This window comes from Euleptes europaea, chromosome 12, assembly GCF_029931775.1.
Source record: "Euleptes europaea isolate rEulEur1 chromosome 12, rEulEur1.hap1, whole genome shotgun sequence".
NCBI classification, from domain to species: domain Eukaryota; kingdom Metazoa; phylum Chordata; class Lepidosauria; order Squamata; family Sphaerodactylidae; genus Euleptes; species Euleptes europaea.
Window position 1 is genome coordinate 23448743 of NC_079323.1, and position 19364 is coordinate 23468106.

Genomic DNA, 19364 nt, shown 5'->3' on the forward strand with positions numbered 1-19364 from the left:
ACCACCTCTGAATGCCTCTTGCCTTGAAAACCCTATGGGGTTGCCATAAATCAGCTGTGACTTGACAGCACTTGACTGGGAGCCAGCAAGGTGTAATGGTTAAGAGCGGTGGTTTGGAGTGGTGGAGTCTGATCTGGAGAGCCGGGTTTGATTCGCCACTCCTCCACATGAGCGGCGGAGGCTCATCTGGTGAACTGGATTCCCCCCCCCCCACTACTACACATGAAGCCAGCTGGGTGACCTTGTCTGTTCTCAGCTCTCTCAGCCCCACCTACCTCACAGTGTCTGTTGTGGGGAGGGGAGGGGAAGGTGATCATAAGCCAGTTTGATTCTCCCTTAAGTGGTAGAGAAAGTTAGCCTATAAAAGCAACTTCTCCTCCTCCTCCTCACCACATTATTCCACAGGGCTTTAAGCTGAATTCTCTTTCACCTTTTTGTTTCTAATAGATATTTATTGGATTTTATCCCCTCCTCCCCTCCTCAGTGCAGTACATGTTTTAAATCATTTTATCATGGAAGGTATATTAGGATGAGAGTCTGGCCTAAAGTCACTGAGACATCTTTGTCCCAGGATAGAGATTTATACATAGCCTCACTAGTCCTAGTTCAACACTTGAACCACCACACCACACCTGCAGTCTTTCCCTCCACAAAACATGTTTCATTCCAACCAATTCAAATAGCTGTTTCAGTCATTCATCTACTAATAATACCAGAGTCGCAGCTCTGTCGGTCTGTTACAGAAAAAACATAAATAAATCAGAAGTCTTGTGGCACCTTAAAGCTTAACACAGTTTTATCCCAGTATAAGCATTTGTGGACTAAAGCCCTCTTCTTTAGATGCAATGAATGGATCTTTTATGAAGGAATATGAAGAGCTCCCAGGCTAGCCTGATCTCGTCAGATCTCAGAAACTAAGCGAGGTTGGCTGTGGATAGTATGTGGATGGGAGACCACCAAGGAATGCCAGGGTCGCTATGCAGACAGAGGAAGGCAATGGCAAACCACCTCTGTTAGTCTCCTGTCTTGAAAACCCTGTGAGGTCACCATGGGTTGGCTGTGACTTAATGACACTTTACACACACACACACACACACACGAAAAGCAATCAAACAAGTCCAGGGGCACGAAATGCAGGAAGTACAGTGCATGAGGGATCAGGTTCTCTGACATGCCTGTCAGCATTCCCAAGACTACTTTGCCTTTGCCTCAAACTTGGGTGGTGGAAAGGGCCATCAAGTCACAGTCATTTTATGGCAATCCCATTGGGTTTTCAAGACAAGAGACCAACAGAGGTGGTTTTACCCATTGCCTGCCTCTGCATAGCAACCCTGGTATTCCTTGGTGGTCTCCCATCCAAGTACTAACCGTGGCCACCCTGCTTAGCTTCCAAGGTTTTGAAAATCCCACTCCTCCGTTTCTCAAGTTTGGGGAATTGAGGACAAGAGCAGAGGTTTACCTGTCACAGGCAGGTATATAGTAAGCCAAATAAAATGGAGGAGAGGAAAACAACATTGTAAGCTGTTTTGAGTCCCCATTGAGGATAAAAGCAAGATATAAATATATCTAAATAAACACATAAATAAACCTACTCTGCCTCAGCCTACACTACAAACTATCTATTCTGTCTGTTCTAGCTATGGTGATCCATTCATCTATGCAACGGTTACTTGAGGCAACATCGACACAATTCTGCAGTCAACGAGTTATGATTTTGTAAACCAGCACATAACTACAAGTGCTGAGAAAACTCATGCTCTGAAGAAAGATACATAGCGATTGTGCAACCTCAATTGCCAGTGTATAGTTCTCAACTATTCTTACTGCCTCCAAAACACCATGCCAGTTGGCTTTACCCAATGCTTGGATACAGCAGCTGAAACATAATGCATACAAGCTTTACCCCCCCCCCCCCCGAGCTGTCATTGCTGTTAACTAGCTTGACATTCCCTTATCACAGGCTCATGCAGGCAGAATTAAAGAGAATTAGCTGTAAATCATATAAAATTCATGTACTTTTAAAGGAAACTGTTTGTTCTACTTAGAAATGCTCTTTAGAGAGAGTGTTTCACATTAGGACACCAGCTAATGGTACTCCCTGGAGAAGAATCAATTTACTTTGCTTTTTATGACCCGCTCGCTCTGTTTGTCTGGCTTTGCTTCTTGTGCAAATGTGTTGCCGTCAGCTCTGCATCAGCTGCATCATGTCAGAGACTACAGCTAAAGTGATTGGGCTTTATGGAGTAAGTGGTGTTTATAAGAACTTCACAGCCAGCCAGGATCACCGGTTAACTTGTTCGGTGTAGATAACAGAGTGACTGGATACTCTTGTCTGGGGGGAAACATTCCCTTCTCTTGAAAGTAACAGAAAGTGAATAGGCTGTATTTTGCCAAAATTTCATGGAACAATGTTCACTCCAGTGGAGGGCTGTGTCTCAGTGGTAGAGCATCTGCTTGGAATGCAGAAGGTCCCAGGTTCAATCCCCGGCATCTCCAGATAAAGGGACTAGGCAAGGAGGTGATATGAAAGACCTCTGCCTGAGATCTTGGAGAGCGGCTGCCAGTCGGAGTAGACAATACTGACTTTGATGGACCAAGCGTCTGATTCAGTATAAGGCAACTTCATGTGTTCATGTGTTCCAGTCCCACAGAACCTGCAACCAAAATTATCAACTTCAATGGAAATTTCCCCCCAAGGAAATAGTTCACTGACAACTTTCACCATCCTTGAAGTCCTTTCCCTATCCTCCATTAAAACAGTGGTTCCCTACCTGATGCCTGGGGACCCTTGGGGGGGCTGTGGAAAGGATCTGTAAATGTTGATCTTTTTGTTATTATGTATTTTCTCAATCAATGGATTCTAATATTACCACCAGTATCACATGGGGGGGGGCTGCAAAATGTTTTAGTATTAAAAAAGGGTCCTCATACTCAAAAAGACAGGGAACCACTGCCTTAAATTATATTACCAAAATATGTTACCCCCAAATGGATGTGTCTTATGTGGAAATATTCAAAATTGTCTAAACTGACTGTTTAAATTAGTGAAGCGAGAAAGAAACAGCAAAAGTTCAGCATTAAATTGCTCTCCTTTTCAGAAGTTCTGTAAACAACTGTCAGGTCCTGACCTTCCGTGGAAATCCGTGCAATTTGAATATGCAGTGCACAAACAAGCGAGCCAGTTTATGTGCAGATGGCATCCCTTCACACGGTACGAGATGAACTTGCTTAGAGAAAAGATCCGTGATTACCCACAGGACAGTCTTCCCCTGACTGGATGGGAGGTCTGTTATGAAATCCATCCCAATCACTCGCCAGGGTGCCTCGGGAGTTTCTAGGGGCTTTAATAATCCCGGGGGTTTTCCCATCAAACGTTTACTAGTTGCGCACACAGGGCAGGATTTGATAAATACTTCGATGTCTTGGCGCATCCCAGGCCACCAAAACTGTCTTCTTATTAGGTGTAAGGATTTAGCAAACCCAAAATGTCCCCCTATTGTTGAACTGTGGCTCCGTTCCAATATCTCCCGCCTCAGTTCCCTGGGCACGTAATGTTTGTTCTTACAGATACCGTTTTTGTCCGTCATCTGGGACGGGATAGATTCTTCCTCCCGCTCCCGTTGAAGAGCCTCCCCCCACCTTTTCTTGACTACCTCCGGGAGGCTTTCTGGAACTGCCCAGAGGCGGGGAATGGCAACATCCGACCCCGGCAAGGGGGTGGGTACCGGCCCTTCAGCCTGGTCCCTTCGCTCTATTTGGGAGATTCCCCCCCCCTCCCCAGCGGTAGTGGTTGAGAGTTCTCCGGGGACTGCTGGGGATGAGGAGGTGGGAGCGACCACTTCACGAGGGGAACTCGAACTCGAGTCCTGTGCCGCCGCGCGGCTTTGCGCTCTGGTCAGAACTCCTGCACTATTCCCCTCTGGAGTCAAACCCAGGTGTTCCCGTGTGAAAAGAGAACCCACCGGCCGCTCAACCTGACACTCATATTGCGGCATGCGAGACAGTCCGTCTGCTAAGCAGTTTTCTTTCCCAGGCATGTGTTTGATGGTAAAATTAAACTTAGAGAAAAAGGTAGACCAACGCACTTGTTTGGCTGACAGCTTCCGCTGACCCAAAATAGATTCGAGGTTGCGGTGATCAGTACATACCACAAAGGGCTCGGCAGCCCCCTCCAGGAACTGTCGCCAAACCGTGAGTGCATGTTTAATCGCCATTGCCTCTTTTTCCCCAATTGGCCAATTGAGTTCAGGGCCAGAGAACTTCTTAGAAAAATATGCGCAGGGTCTAAGCCTCCCTTGATCATCCCTCTGAAGGAGTGCGCCTCCCATCGCCTTGTCCGAGGCATCTACCTGTAAAGTGAATGGCCTGGAGCAATCTGGGTGCGCCAGAATGGGTTCAGAGGTAAAGCGCTCCTTAAGAGTTTCAAAAGCCGCCTGACACCTGGCGGTCCAAGGTACCTGGTATTGTGCAAAAGTGGCCCCTTGCCCCTTCCCTTTGGTTTTAAGCAAATCAGTAATAGGCAAAGCTATTTGAGCGAAATCCTGAATAAAATTTCTATAAAAGTTCGCAAACCCCAAAAACTGCTGAACCTGTTTGCGAGTTCTGGGAGGTTCCCATTCTAACACTGCCCTCACTTTCTCCAGATCCATGCTTAACCCTTGTGGCGAGATCACATAACCCAAAAACGACAATTGGTCCTGGTTGAATGCACATTTTGATAACTTAGCATACAAATGATTGTCCCTTAGACGACGCAACACCTCCCGCACCAATTCCCTGTGCTCTGCGGGATCCTTGGAGTAAATGAGCAAATCGTCTAAAAAGACTACCACACCTTTAAATAGGAGGTCGTGTAGAATCTCATTAATTAATTGCATGAAGCACGAGGGCCCCCCAGACAGACCAAACGGCATGACTAAAAATTCAAACAACCCATAACAACAAGAAAAGGCCGTCTTAGCTTCATCCCCCTCCTTGATCCGGACCCGGTAGTAGGCTTCCGCCAGGTCAATTTTCGAGAAAATACAACCCTCCTGTAACACACTCAGGAGGTCTGGGATTAAGGGAAGGGGGTAGGCATTAGTTTCAGTAATCGCGTTAAGCCCCCTATAGTCTACACACAGTCTGAGATCAGATGTACCTTTCTTCTTCACAAAGAAGCAGGGAGAAGAAAATGCAGCTTTGGACGGTCGTATGAAGCCCCGCTCCAAGTTCTTGTCCAGAAATTCTCGCAGCACTGCTTTCTCTTGAGGACTCATGGCATAAACTCGGGCCTTGGACGGTTTAACGTCCTTAATCAGTTCGATGGCACAATCCGTAGTGCGATGAGGAGGCAATAAGTCACAGTCCGTCCCCTCAAATACATCTGCGAAATCACTATATTCTGGGGGCAACGTGGGTTCCTCCAAGGCAGCGGCGCTTCCCCCTTCGCCCCCGGGTAAATCATCCCGGCTGTGTTTTTCGCACTGAGGAGCTCCAAACACCACCCGCCTTTGTTCCCAGTCAATGCTCGGGTTATGTCCCGCCAACCAATTAACGCCGAGGACCACCGGGTAGGAAATCTTAGGCACTACCGTGAAGTGGATCTGTTCCCAGTGGTTTCCCACCCCCAGCCACATCTTGCGAGTGTGCAAATGAACCGGCCCCCCCCCGCAGGTCACTCCCATCCATTTGATGGAAATGTAAGGGTTGATCCAGTTCTCGAGTCCCAATTCTCAGACGTTCTACCACCGCCTGATCAATTAGGGTCCGGGAGCACCCGGAGTCCACGATAGCCACAACGGCCACCGGTTCCCCCCCTTGGGGATTTCGTAATACAACAGGTATCAGCAATGTCTCTCCCTGGTCACTCACCCTACATGGAGCCGGTTTGGTTTCTTCCAAGGGTGCCCTCTGTGCCGGTTCCCTCACAGAAGGCCGTCCTCGTTTTTTGCCGGTGAGGGGCTTCGGAAGCTATCTCGGGTGCCACGATCCGATGAGGTTTCCGCTTGCAGGGCCGCCGCCCCCCGGCGACCGTTCGTCCCCTCCGCTCTCCTGTGCTCCAGGTTCCGAGGTGGTGTCGCCTCCCGCTCTTGTGTCGCCCTGTTGCTCGTCCCTTCTGACGGCGTGTTGGTACATCTTGCTGCAAAATGACCCATCTTCCCACACTGAAGGCAAGCTCCCTCCCTGAACCGACGTGCCCTGTCGAGACTGTAGACTCCTCGATGTCTTCCCTCTCGCCTGGGACCTGCTGCGCTGTCCCCTCTCGTGGGCGGGATAGGGATCGTCTTCGAAGGACGATCCTTGGAGAACTGGAGGGTAAGCTTGCGGTTCTCCACTAGAGCTGCCAAATTTACCCACTCTTCCACTGACTCTGGATCTCCCAAAGTCAAACAGCCATCCAGCACTTCCCACCGCAACCCTTCGCGGAAATGCTGGACCTTTGTGGCCTCACTCCACTCCCTTATCTTGCACGACAAAGATAAAAAGTCCTGTGCATACTCACTTACTGAGCGGGCTCCCTGCTTCAAACGACGCATGGCAATCTTTGCTTTTTCCCCCCGGTGGGGGTCTTCGAACCGGCGTCGTAGAGCGCACAAGAACTCATCCAGGGATGCCAAAACTCGGGGCATAGTTTCCGCCGCTGTCACTGCCCACTCCACTGCCTCCTTCTCCAGCAGGCTGATCACATACCTGACCCGAGCTTCTTCCGAGGCAAAGGTCTCCCCCTGGTCCTTCATAAAGCCGGAGATTTGGAGTAAGAAGTGAGACAACTGTGAGCTGGACCCGTCGAAAGATACCTTCAGGTCTCTGGCCGTAGGGCGTCTGGGCGTGGGAGCCTCCCCAACAACGAGCGGTCCTGTAGTCGGCCGTGAACCCGTTTGGGATTGTTGCACGGGCTGTCCAAGCCCCCTCACTGCCCCTAGAACGGCTGCCAGGTCTCGCTGCAAGGTATCTAGCTGAGTCTGCAGGTCCCGATTCTGCAGAACGAGCATCTGATTCTGTCCGCGTATCAGAGTGGCCGCTTCTGCAGTGAGGGTCGGGGTGTGAGCGAGCGTGGGGTCCTTCCACCCTTCCCCTTCTCCATACCAAGCGGCCAGCGGTCCCCGGTAGAAGTCGCCTCCTGGTTCTGACGCTGCTCTCTGCCGCTGCCCGGTCTCCGAGAATCGGGGGGTCCACGTCGGCCTCCCAGGGACATCGGTAGGCCCGGGTGGGCGCTGCTCCGGGGTCGCTGCTCCTTGACCAACCTCAATATCAGCGGGAGTCTGCCGAAGCTCCTCTCCCGCGTTGAGCGGGACCGAGGGTGGTGCCGACATCCTAATACTACTTCTAACCCGAAAACAAAAAAGGTTGGGATTGTAACGTACTGTCAGGTTCTAGGACTCCGTTGCCTCTCAGGAATCATCCACTTTACTCCAGACGTTAGCAGAGAGTTTAAAGTAGAATTTATTTGAAAGGAAGGGTACAGTAACCTATGAAACACAACGTTACAATGGCGCCAAATCATTTGGAGGGTATTCTTATAGAGTACACACACTAGCATGTTTACAAGTAACATCTTTGAAATGCAAAACATCAGAGGTTCCCCAATACCAAGAGAGAGAATTCACACCTTAAGATCAGAGCAGGATTACAATCAGGAAGTCACTTTGAAGTGGAGATCTCTCGAGCCTTTTGGCTGTTGCCTCTTCCTTCCCACGGGAAGGAGAGATGAAACGAAAGTCACCTCGCTATCCCGGGTCCGATTGCATGCCCTCGCTGACAACAACACTATAATGCCGTTGTCATTAAGCCAAACTCCTTCCAATAATTTGATATAATTTATCTTGTCTATATATAACATTGCAATTAATTGATATTATTGATCTTGTTTGTATATAATGTAACTTTAAGTATGTTATAATATTATCGATGTGCATAATATTTTTGTAACATTATTATTATTAACTAGGATGTTATCCCTTATTCCCTTCAAGTGTAGGAACTAAAAGTATACAAACATTTGCTGGGTGAGGCCAGTAATTTCTCCCATTCTGCCAAATTAATAAACCATTTTTGAGGGGGGGGGGGTCTTTCACCCCAATTCAACAGTTGGCACATCTGAGCAAGGGAAAAAAAAGATGAACATGATCCAGCATTATGCACATGGGAGCAAAATAAACAGGAAGCTGCGCTAGAGGAGGTACTCAGTAAAATAAATCTGTGTTTGCACAGCTACACTCTGCAATATGTTGCATAAGTCAGATGTAGGCAAACGGTCTTAATTTGAGTACTAAGCAGTCAGCACAACTGAATCAGTGAAACCAAAGATGACCATTCATGCCAGTGCAACATTGTAGATGACAGTGCTGGTCCTACAGATCCATTTCATATTGGAGTCCAAGACAATTGGAATCCCTGTCTGATCCAGAATGCCTCTAAATTGGGGCTTTTGAGGACTTCTAAAGGCCTATGATGCGCACTTTAAATAATTTATTCATTACTGTAGATGGACGGGCAAGAGAAGGGTATGTCTTGCAGGGATAAGTTTGCAGAATGAAGATAAAAGTTTTGTGTGAGTTGTTAAATGCTCCCATAGATGTGCAGTAGAGCATGGCTTTGGAATGTGAGGCTAGCATGTTAACTATTAGAAGAAGTGGAAGACCAATTACCATTCCTGTGGATGAAATCCACCAGCTCTTACACCCTCAATGAAGAGTACTCTGGTGGTATTAAAGCAGGACCTTGCTAACTTCAACTCATTAAGTGAGAATTCTTTCAGCAAGGAACCATCTGCTGACCTCAGATCTAAATCAGCTTTGTTTCAGTGAAGGTAGCCCTTCAGGTACTTTGAACTCAAGCTATTTAGGACTTAAAATGGTAAAGGTAGTCCCCTGTGCAAGCACCGGGTCATTCCTGACCCATGGGGTGACATCACATCCCGATGTTTACTAGGCAGACTATGTTCATGGGGTGGTTTGCCATTGCAAGCTGGGTACTAATTTTACTGACCTCGGAAGGATGGAAGGCTGAGTCAACCTTGAGCCAGCTACCTGGACTTACAGAGGGTAAAAACAGTACTCTGAATTTGGCCAAGAAACTTAGTGGTAGCCAGTGCAGTTCATACACTACATGGCTTCGATATTCATAACATAGGGTTCCAGACAATATTCTGACTGGAACATTTTGTACCAACTGCAGATTTCTGCTATTACTAATCAGGACACTTCACTATTTGTCCCATGGGGTTAAGGAGCATATGTTTCGGCAGGCTCAGGCCTATAGTCTGGGTGGTTATCTTGGTCATGGGAATCCCAAGGATGCTCCAACTCCAGAGATGCTAGGAGAATTGGGTTATTGATTTGTAATGACCATATAAAGATTATATTCGTGGTCTGGTTTAAAAAAAAATTATCTTGTGAAAATTTTTTATTCCTACACGTTATTCCTCTGTTTATGGGGAGGGGGGAGAGGAGAACATAAGAAAGGCCATGCTGGATCAGACCAAGGTCCATCAAGTCCAGCAGTCTGTTCACACAGTGGCCAACCAGGTGCCTCTAGGAAGTTCACAAACAAGATGACTACAGCAGCATCTTCCCTATGTTCCAAAGCACCTAATATAATAGGCATGCTCCTCTAATCCTGGAGAGAATAGCTATGCATCATGACTAGTATCCATTTTTACTAGTAGCCATGGATAGCCCTCTCCTCCATGAGCACATCCACTCCCCTCTTAAAGCCTTCCAAGTTGGCAGCCATCACCACATCCTGGGGCAGGGAGTTCCACAATTTAACTATGTGTTGTGTGAAGATCTTAGATTACTTAAAGAAGTAGAGTCTATCTCATTCTTGCTTATACAGTGCATTTCCACTGTCCTCACAATATAATTGTTTTACTGCCCTTTCTGTTTATTTATTCATCAGGGGTGCTGTTAAATGGCTTGGGAGAGCAATTGCTTAATGGCTCAATATTAAACTAAATGCTCAGTGGCCTTCGGATAATATTGGGAGGGGAGGTGAAATTAGCAGGCTCCAACTCGGCACTGACCAGCTCCAGAGTTGCTTAACTTCAGCATGCTTTCTGCGTCACAAGCCTTTAGCTCATGAACTGGTAAAACCTGACCATACCACTCCCAATCCATTCTTTGGCTGATTGACATTGCTGGGTGTGTGCTCTCGGCACCCTCGAAGCTCTTCTCACCTATGATAAATAAGACAAGTCAAATAATTCTCTCCCATCTGTCTAATGGTTCCACATACAAAGAAGACATCCTCCTTTCGTAAGAACCTATGACCACATGATGAAACCAATTTGGAATACATTCAGAATAGATTCAAAAGTAACTTCTTTACATAACGCATGCTCAGTTTATGAATTGGAAGGGGCTGTGGATCAGTGGTCGAGCATCTGCTTTGCATGCAGAAGGATCCAGGTTCAATCACCAATGATTCCAGATAAATGGGTGATGTGAAAGATTCAGACCATGGAGAGCTGCTGCCAGTCAGAGAATTCAATACCGGCCTTGATAGACCAAGCATGTGACTCAGTATAAGGCAGCTTTGTGCATGTCCATGAGTTCTGTTTGCTGCTACAAATGGTGGTGATGGCCATTGGCTTATGTTAGATCAATACTTGGAGGATAGGTCTATCAGTGGATATTACCCATAATAGCTATATGGTGAACAAACATGTAAATAACACTGACCTAGTATATATCAATATACCTGGACTTTCAAATGGCTTTTGACAAAGTACTTCACCAAAGACTCCCAAAGAAGCAGTCATGGGATAAGAGAACAGATCCTTTTATGGATTAAAAACAATTAAAAATGGATTAAAAACAAAAGAATAAATGGCAAGAACTCTCAATTGAGGGAAATGAGCAGTGGGGTCTCACAAAGATCATCATTGGGGCCAGTGCTATTTAACTTGTTCATAAATTATCTAGAACTGGGAATGAGCAGGGTAGTGGCCAAGTTTCCAGGTGACAAAAAATTATTCAGGCTGATGAAAACCAAGGCTGACTGTGGAGGAGGAGGAGGAGGAGAACAAGAACTCCAAGAGCATCTCCACACATTGTGTTAGTAGGCAACACCATGACAAATGGAAGTTTGGTGTAGGTAAGTACAAGATGATGCACACTGGAATAAAAAATCCCAGCTTTAGAGGTACTCACTAATAGAATCTGAGCTTTCTGAGACTGAGAAGGAAAGACACTTTGGGTTTGTAGCAGACAGTTCAATGAAAATATCAACCTGCCTCAGCATGTGGTGATGGCTGACAACTTGGAAGGCTTTAAGAGAGGAGTGGACATGTTCATGGAGAAAACGGGTATTCATGGCTACTAGTTAAAATGGATACTAGTCATGATGCATGCCTATTCTCTCCAGGATCAGAGGAGCATGCCTATTATCTTGGGTGCTGTGGAACACAGGCAGGATGGTGCTGCTGCAGTCATCTTGTTTGTGGGCTTCCTAGAGGCACCTAGAGGTTTGCCACTGTGTGAACAGACTGCTGAACTTGACGGGCCTTGGTCTGATCCAGCATGGCCTTTCTTATGTTCTTATGTTAACTCAGTGCATCACAGCAGTGAAAAAAAGGCAAATTCTATGCTGGGGGTTATTAGGAAAGGGATTGGAAATAGAACAGCTACCATTATAATGTCTCTATATAGATCTATGGTGCAGCCTCATTTGGAATACTGTACAGTTCTGGTCACTGTATCTCAAAAAGGACATTGCAGAGCTGGAAAAAGTACAGAAGTTGGCAGCCAAAAATGATTAAGAAGTTGGAGCACCTGAGGAAAGTCTGAAGAGTATGGGCCTTTTCAGTTTAGAAAAGAGACAACTAAGGGGGGGATACAACATAGCTTTATAAAATTATGCATGGGTAGAGAGAGTGCACAGAGAGAACATTTTGTCCTTCTCCTAAAGTACTAGAACTTGAGGGTATCCAGTTAAGTTGATGTGCAGTAGATTCAGGAGGAAGAAGAAGAGGAGGAAGAAGAGGAAGAGGAGCAGGTTTTTATATGCCGGCTTTCTCTATTACTTAAGGAAGAATCAAACCGGCTTACAATCACCTTCCCTCCCCCTCCCCACAACGACACCCTGTGAGGTAGGTGGGGCTGAGAGAGTGAGACTAGCCCCAGGTCACCCAGCTGGCTTCATATGTAAGAGTGAGGAAACAAATCCAGTTCACCTGATCAGAGTCCACCACTCTGAACCACTGCTCTTAACCACTGCACCACGCGGGACAAAAGTCAATAATTCTTAACACAGAGAGAGTGGTTAAAATGTGGGATTTGCTGCCAGAGGATGTAGTGATGGCCACAGGCATAGATGTCTTTAAATGGGGATCATTCCGATTCAAGGAGGAGAGGTTTATTAGTGGCTATTAGCCATGGTGACTAAAAGGAATCTCCATATTCAGAGGCAGTAAACCTCTGAATCTCAGTGCCAAGATGCTTAGCAGCTACAGTACATATTTCAGTTGTTTGCAGCAGTTCTCAACAATCCTTACAACAACCCCATAGGGTAGTCCTGCAGTATTAGTTCCATAGTACAGATGAGGACTGGGACTGAGAATATAGAGATAGAACTTTTTGTCCCTCTCCTGCCTATAGCAGGGGTGTCAAACATACGGCCGGATCCAGCCCCTTGAGATCTCTTGTCCGGCCCGCAAGCCATCCAAGGCAGCCACACACCCCACTCTAAATCCAAGGCATGGCCTGGCCCAACCAAGTGACATTTAAGTCATATCCAACCCTAATAACAATTGAATTTGACAACCCTGGCCTATAGGGTATGGCCTTATACTGAACCAGACCATCAAGATCAGTATTGTCTACTCAGACTAACAGCAGCTCTCCGGGGTCTCAGGTAGATGTCTTTCACATCACCTACTGCCTGTTCCTTTTATCTGGAGATGCTGGATATTGAATCTGGGACCTTCCGCAAGCCAAGCAGAGGTTTTTTCCCTGAGCCACAGCCTCTCCCCTGAGACCATTACTGATGTGTAAGCTGAACTGGAAACTTCTCATCTTCCAGAAAAATATGTACGTTAAGGAATTCTCATCAACATTTTCCTGTGCAAATACTGATGGTGAATATTCTTTGGCTGCATTATCAATTAATAGGGGGAAGGGAAGGTTGGTGAGTGGGAGGGAGACAAAGAAGCAGGGAAAGGGGAGAGGATATGGGGGCAACCAAGAGGAGGGAAAGAGGAAATAGCATGAAGAGGTAGATAAGGGGAAAATGGGGTGTCCCCCTGCACGTCCTTGTGGGTTCCCTACTTGTATGTATATAATTCTGAACATGGCTGCAGAATATCGATTTAAAAATCTGCACAGTGGGGCCATGTACAGAGAAGGGAGTTTTTCCTGGGACATGATGGAAAGCAGAAAGGGGGGGAGTGAGGAGTGGATGGGATTTCCCTCATCTGTGAATCAAGCCAATTGCTGCTTGTCCAGTGACTCTTTTATATTCACCCCCATCTGACATCTGAAGATTTTGCAGCTAATATTTAACAGTATTAGACCATCTCAGAGAAGTGTCATGCAACTGCAGTGTGTGATTGACAGTGTGCAATAGAAAATAGATTGTTATACATTTTACATCAACTTCATTTACAGTGCATTCCTAGGGAGAGTTTCTCTGGTCTAACCCCATTCATTTCAATGGGCTTAGACTGGAGTAACTTTCCTTAGGAATGCACTGTTAGTGTTTCAACCGATCACAACACTCACATTTTAAATCCCAAAATTTAGGCAAGTCAGTTTTCGGCATCAAATTTTAAATTGTGAAATTCAAAGGTTAGAACATTTGCATCAACCTTTCCATACTTTTAGCTAGTATACTGCATTGCAACAGATCACAACTCAGGGACTGAAAAGGGGCTGAGATCTTTATGTTCACAATTTCTGTTTCAATCTATCATCATTTATCCCCCAAGGAGCTCAGGGCAGCATACATTTTTCTCCCTTCCTCCATTGTATCCCTTTAAGCTCAGAGAGAGCAACTGGCCCGAGGTTATCCAATGAGCTTTGTAGCCAAGTTGGGATGTGGACCCAGGTCTCTTTGGTACAGCACCTTAACCACTAGACCATACAAGTTCTATAGTATCAAGACAGAGATGACTTGCACCTGAGAACACCCTACACACATCTCATACCACAGACAGAATCATTGTGTGCTCTTGTGCCACTGCTAAACAGAATGCTTTCCCAAGGCATCTGTTCCTAAATGGATTAGCAAGCCATTGGGTGTTGAATAATCAAGTGATTGTGAACTTGAAGTGACCCTTGGAAGAAATGGGAGTGAGTAAGGATCCTGTTAGGGATCTAGCTAGCTATGGAATGGAAGATAAGGCAGATCGATTGGAAAATGAGGTGTGGGAGAGAAAGGCAGATGTTCATTCTTTTCACCTTCTCTTCCATACTGTCCCCCACACACTTTATTTTCTTCCTTCTTGCTCCTCCTAGTTTGGCTTCTGTGGTTTCCTCAGAGTCCCCCTTTAGTGTCAGAAGAGATCAGGAGCAAGCGAAGCAAGGAGGCAGGGGCTTAATTTTGAGAGAAAGGTGCAATTAGATGGAGAGTGCAAAGTCAACACGAATAGTGTGCCTGGGTGAGAGCGCACAAGCAAGCGAGACCAGGTAAGGGAAATGATCTTTGTCCTTTGGGCAGCTTTCCGCCCCCTTGTTGCCTTGTCACCAAGTCAACCAGACCCAGCTGGGAAGGAGCAGATTATTTATCTCCAGGGGTCAGTCCCTTTCAGGCTCCCAAACCAACTCTAGGCTAATCAATGCTCTTAGTACAATGAGCTTATTCACAGGTTCCAGGGCACAGAAGTGAAAGAGATCCTGAGGAGCAATGGACCTGACAAAACTCTTCTTCTGTCCCTCCATCTCTGTGTGACTCTCTCTGCCTCAACTCGGATGCCCAAGTGCCCCACCCTGAGACGGCCACACATGGCCAAGTAGACATCTAGTTTTGGATATGTTTGGGTATGCACAAATACAACACCCTTTATTGTGCAACTCCATATAAACCTATCTTACCCTAGATACAGCTGTAGCATAGAGATGTCAATTTTATTCGCCTCATATGCTGACTATGCAAAACGCCTAACAATGGGGGTGGTATATGAAGGGACATCTTTAGAAGGAGACTGTATAAATTCATGGAGGATATGGCTATGAGCTGCCATGGAGGCTAAATGGAACTTCCATCATCAGAAGCGGTGTAATTTGGAAAGCCACCTGCTAAGAGGGCAATTTGCTAAAGAGCTTGGGTCCATGTGTTCAGATCTTATTTCTTTGTTCATTCATGTCATTTATAGTTTGCTTCTCTTGCTGAGATTCAAGCCGGTTTGCACAATATAAATCAATACAATCAATGGGATGATGCATTCAATATGCCCTGTAATAGGGCTGGGAATTGCAGAAATTTTGAAATGGAGCTGTCACCTGAACAAAGATAAATAATAAACGACAAGTTAAACAATGTAGAACGTGGCATTAAATCAGTAGAAACATGGTGCATTTTCCTGGACCAATTTGTTGTGATGAAGCCTATTTTAATCTGTCTACTGAGTTCCAGCTTTCTTCTCTGTCTTACTTTGTAGCCTGGTCCTGCCAAATTCTGCTTTTATATTTGTAGGATACCCTAGAAGAGGATGGATCACAAGCAGTATATCTTGAATACATGAACACACATGAAGCTTTCTTCTACTGAATCAGACCCTTGGTCCATCAAAGTCAGTATTGTCTGCTCAGACTGGCAGCAGTTCTCCAGAGTCTCAGGCAGAGCTCTTTCACTTTACCTACTTGCCTACTCTCTTTAACTAGAGGTGCCGGGGATTGAACCTGGGACCTTCTGCATGCCAAGCAGAGGCTCTACCACTGAGCCACAACCCCTCCCTTCTTCTTGGGTATCTTAACAAACCTCAAAGCAGAGTCTGGCAGGCCCTGACTCTAAAGTAAGACAATCTCCTTTTCCTTTCTCCTGTGATAGTTAATGGGAGACAGTGAGAAGTAAGCCAGCCATGATCTACACACCCTATCCCTTCAGTCTATATAAAAAAGGTAAAGGTCCCTTGTGCAAGCACCGGGTCATTCCTGATCCATGGGGTGACGTCACATCCCGACGTTTCCTAGGCAGACTTTGTTTATGGGGTGGTTTGCCAGTGCCTTCCCCAGTCATCTTCCCTTTACCCCCAGCAAGCTGGGTCCTCATTTTACCGACCTCGGAAGGATGGAAGGCTGAGTCAACCTTGAGCCAGCTACCTGAAACCAACTTCTGTTGGGATCGAACTTAGGTAGTGAGCAGAGCTTTTGACTGCAGCACTGCAGCTTACCACTCTGTGCCATGGGGCTCTCAGTCTATATAGCCCTGTCCTTTTTCTTGGTGCAACACTAGAGTGCGATGGAGCATTGGGAACTCATTGAATTCCCTAACTGAAGATACAGAGAGCTGGTGTAGCACAGCAGACAAAACGGTGGTTCAAATCTTGTCTCTTTTTTCCAGCCTTTGCTCATCAGCAAAATAAGGGCAACAATACTGACCTACCTTACAAAGGTTTATGTCAGGATCCTAACATGGTTGTGTACGATTAGCACTTTTGATGTTCCAATTCTAATCATTTATGGTGGAGGAAAGTTCTGTCCAAAGCAACCAGTCATGATAATTAAAAATATATTTTAAGATTTCTCTCTCTCTCTCTCTCTCTCTGTCTAAGTACATTCATTCTCTTATGCCTATCCCTCTCTGTTTCTATTATTTCTGTCACAGTATGGTGCGGAAGCTGTCTGATACAGCCGCATGCTGGCTACAGTCTTCCAGAGGCTATGAAACATTGAGCACTGTGGCCAATCCGTCAGATGCCTTTGCGCATATAATGCAGTCAGGAAATATTCAGAAACCTATCACATGATCCTGAGCTTCTTGAAGGAAGGGTGTGATGAACAGTCTAATAAAATGGCATTCAGGGACCCCCTTTCTTACTTATAGGCTTGCATAAAAGGCCTTGACATGTTCATGGAGGAGAGGGCTATTCATGGCTACTAGTCAAAACGGATACTAGTTCTGATGCATACCTATTCTCTCCAGGATTAGAGGAGCATGCCTATTATATTAGGTGCTTGCAGTCATCTTGTCTGTGGGCTTCCTAGAAGCACCTGGTTGGCCACTATGTGAACAGACTGCTAGACTTGATGGACCTTGGTCTGATCAGCATGGCCTTTCTTATGCTCTCCTCTCCCATCCCCCCATAAACCAAGGAATAATGTTGGGGAATAAGACTTTTTCACAAGAGGTTTTTAAAAAAACCAGACCTCGAATATAATGTGCTAGCTTGAAAAGCTCAACCTGTCCTGCCCCCCCATTTCTTTATCTCCCAATCTATTCTTGCCTCTGATTTCATTTTTGCTCCCTTCACCTTCAAAACCCACCCATTTGAAGGACTCGGCCCTTACTCTCTTGCGGCCTTCGAGACTTGAGCTCCTTCCCTCCGGCTGAGTCCAGCTTTGGCTAAACATTACAAAGAACTTCCTGAGTGTTAGAGCAGTTCCGCAGTGGAACAGGCTTCCTCGGGAGATTGATTGGCTCGCCTTCCTTGGGGGTCTTTAAGCAGAGGCTAGATGGCCATCTGACAGCAATGCTGATTCTGTGAACTTAGGCAGATCGTGAGAGGGAGGACAGGAAGGGTTGTGTCAGTGCTTGGCTCTTGTGGCCCCTTCTTCCATGCCCAGGGAAATTCCATTGCCACTTTGGGGTCAGGAAGGAATTTTCCTTCAGGCCAGTTTGGCCAGGGATCCTGGAGAGTTTTTTGCCTTACTCTGGGCATAGAGCAGGGGTCACTGGGGGAGTAGTGAATTTCCTGCATTGTGCAGGGGGTTGGACTAGATGACCCTGGAGGTCCCTTCCAGCTCTATGTTTCTATGAAACAAAACGTGGAATGAACTGGTGTCTTCCCCTTCTTCCCACCGCCTTCCCTTCCTTGTCTGATTCCTTGTCTCAGACTTGAGACTGTAAGCTCCCTGGGGCGGGCTGTGTGTGGGTAACTCCATAAAGCACCCTTGCATAATAAACAACCACAGCAGCAACAGCTGATACATTTTCTAGATCAAGGTAGGGCAAGATCCTTCCTCTCTGGCTATCTCCCCCCCCCCCCTACACACACCTCTATAAAGAACAATTCATACATATATGCAAATATTTCCTGTGCTGGTAAGCAAACTGCTGGCTGTTTTAGGAAAGGATTCCTTTCTGTTTGCAAGCTTCTGGCTGCAGGAACCGAACAGGGCGATAAGCTCTGGGTGGCCTTTCCTAATCTCTGGCTGATAGAATTCACCCGGGCCGACAGGTTTCCTAGGCTAGGGAGGTTTAAAATTCAACAATCCTGGACACTTGTTGATTGAGCTCAAACAAACGCGAGGGGCTGCTGAGCCCCTGCCACCTGCCCGGTTCGGAGGCGCCGAGGGGCTGCTCCCCCTTCTCAGATCGGGAGCAGACGGCCTTGGCAAGGGGGTTTCTCATCGGACTTTGGGAAGGAGTGGAGTTATTGGCACGCCGTCCAAGGTATCCAGGAAGCCGACCAGTAACTCCGACCCCCACAGCGATCAGGACGTCTCTCTCCTTTCTACTGCATTTGGATCCCTCCCTGCACCCGAGGAACTCAGGCCAGTTTACACGGTTCGTTCCTCTCCTTCATCTTGGACTCACAACAGCCCTTCGAGGTAGGTTAAGATCAGAGGTGGTTACTCTCCTTCACCAGCGAGCTTCGTGGACCCTGGTCCCTCCGGTCTTAGCCCTACATCAGAGCTGGCTTCTATGGGGCGTGAGTTATAAATGGAGATCCCCAAGATAACGGGCTCCCTCCCCCCCATATCCTCCACCAGGGAAAACCTGGTCTGAACTGACATGGTCGCAATTGCTGTTCCGATTAATACGTCTTATTTGCAGATCTTCAACTCTAATCATCAAGTATTGCCTGGAGAACTTCGTACATTGAAAATGAGCACAGAATCTAAGTTAATTAACAGATCTGGTTAACTAGTAAGACTTCAAAGCGGCTGGGGCTGTAAAGAAATAGTTAGGCACACAGTTCAGCAGTTAATTTCTTTACATGTTGTTGAAGTACTGGCTCAATCCTGCATGGAAGCCATGCCCTATCAGAGAGGACGTCGAAGCCCTTTGCACCTGCTCAGAAACGCTCCCGCTATAACGTTGATGAACACACGAAGCTGCCTTCTACTGAATCAGACCCTTGGTTCAGCAAAGCCAGTATTGTCTACTCAAACCGGCAGCTGCTCTCCAGGGTCTCAGCCCGCAGAGGTCTTCCACATCACCTACTTGCCTAATGCCTTCAGCTGGAAATGCCGGGGATTGAACCTGGGACCTTCTGCATG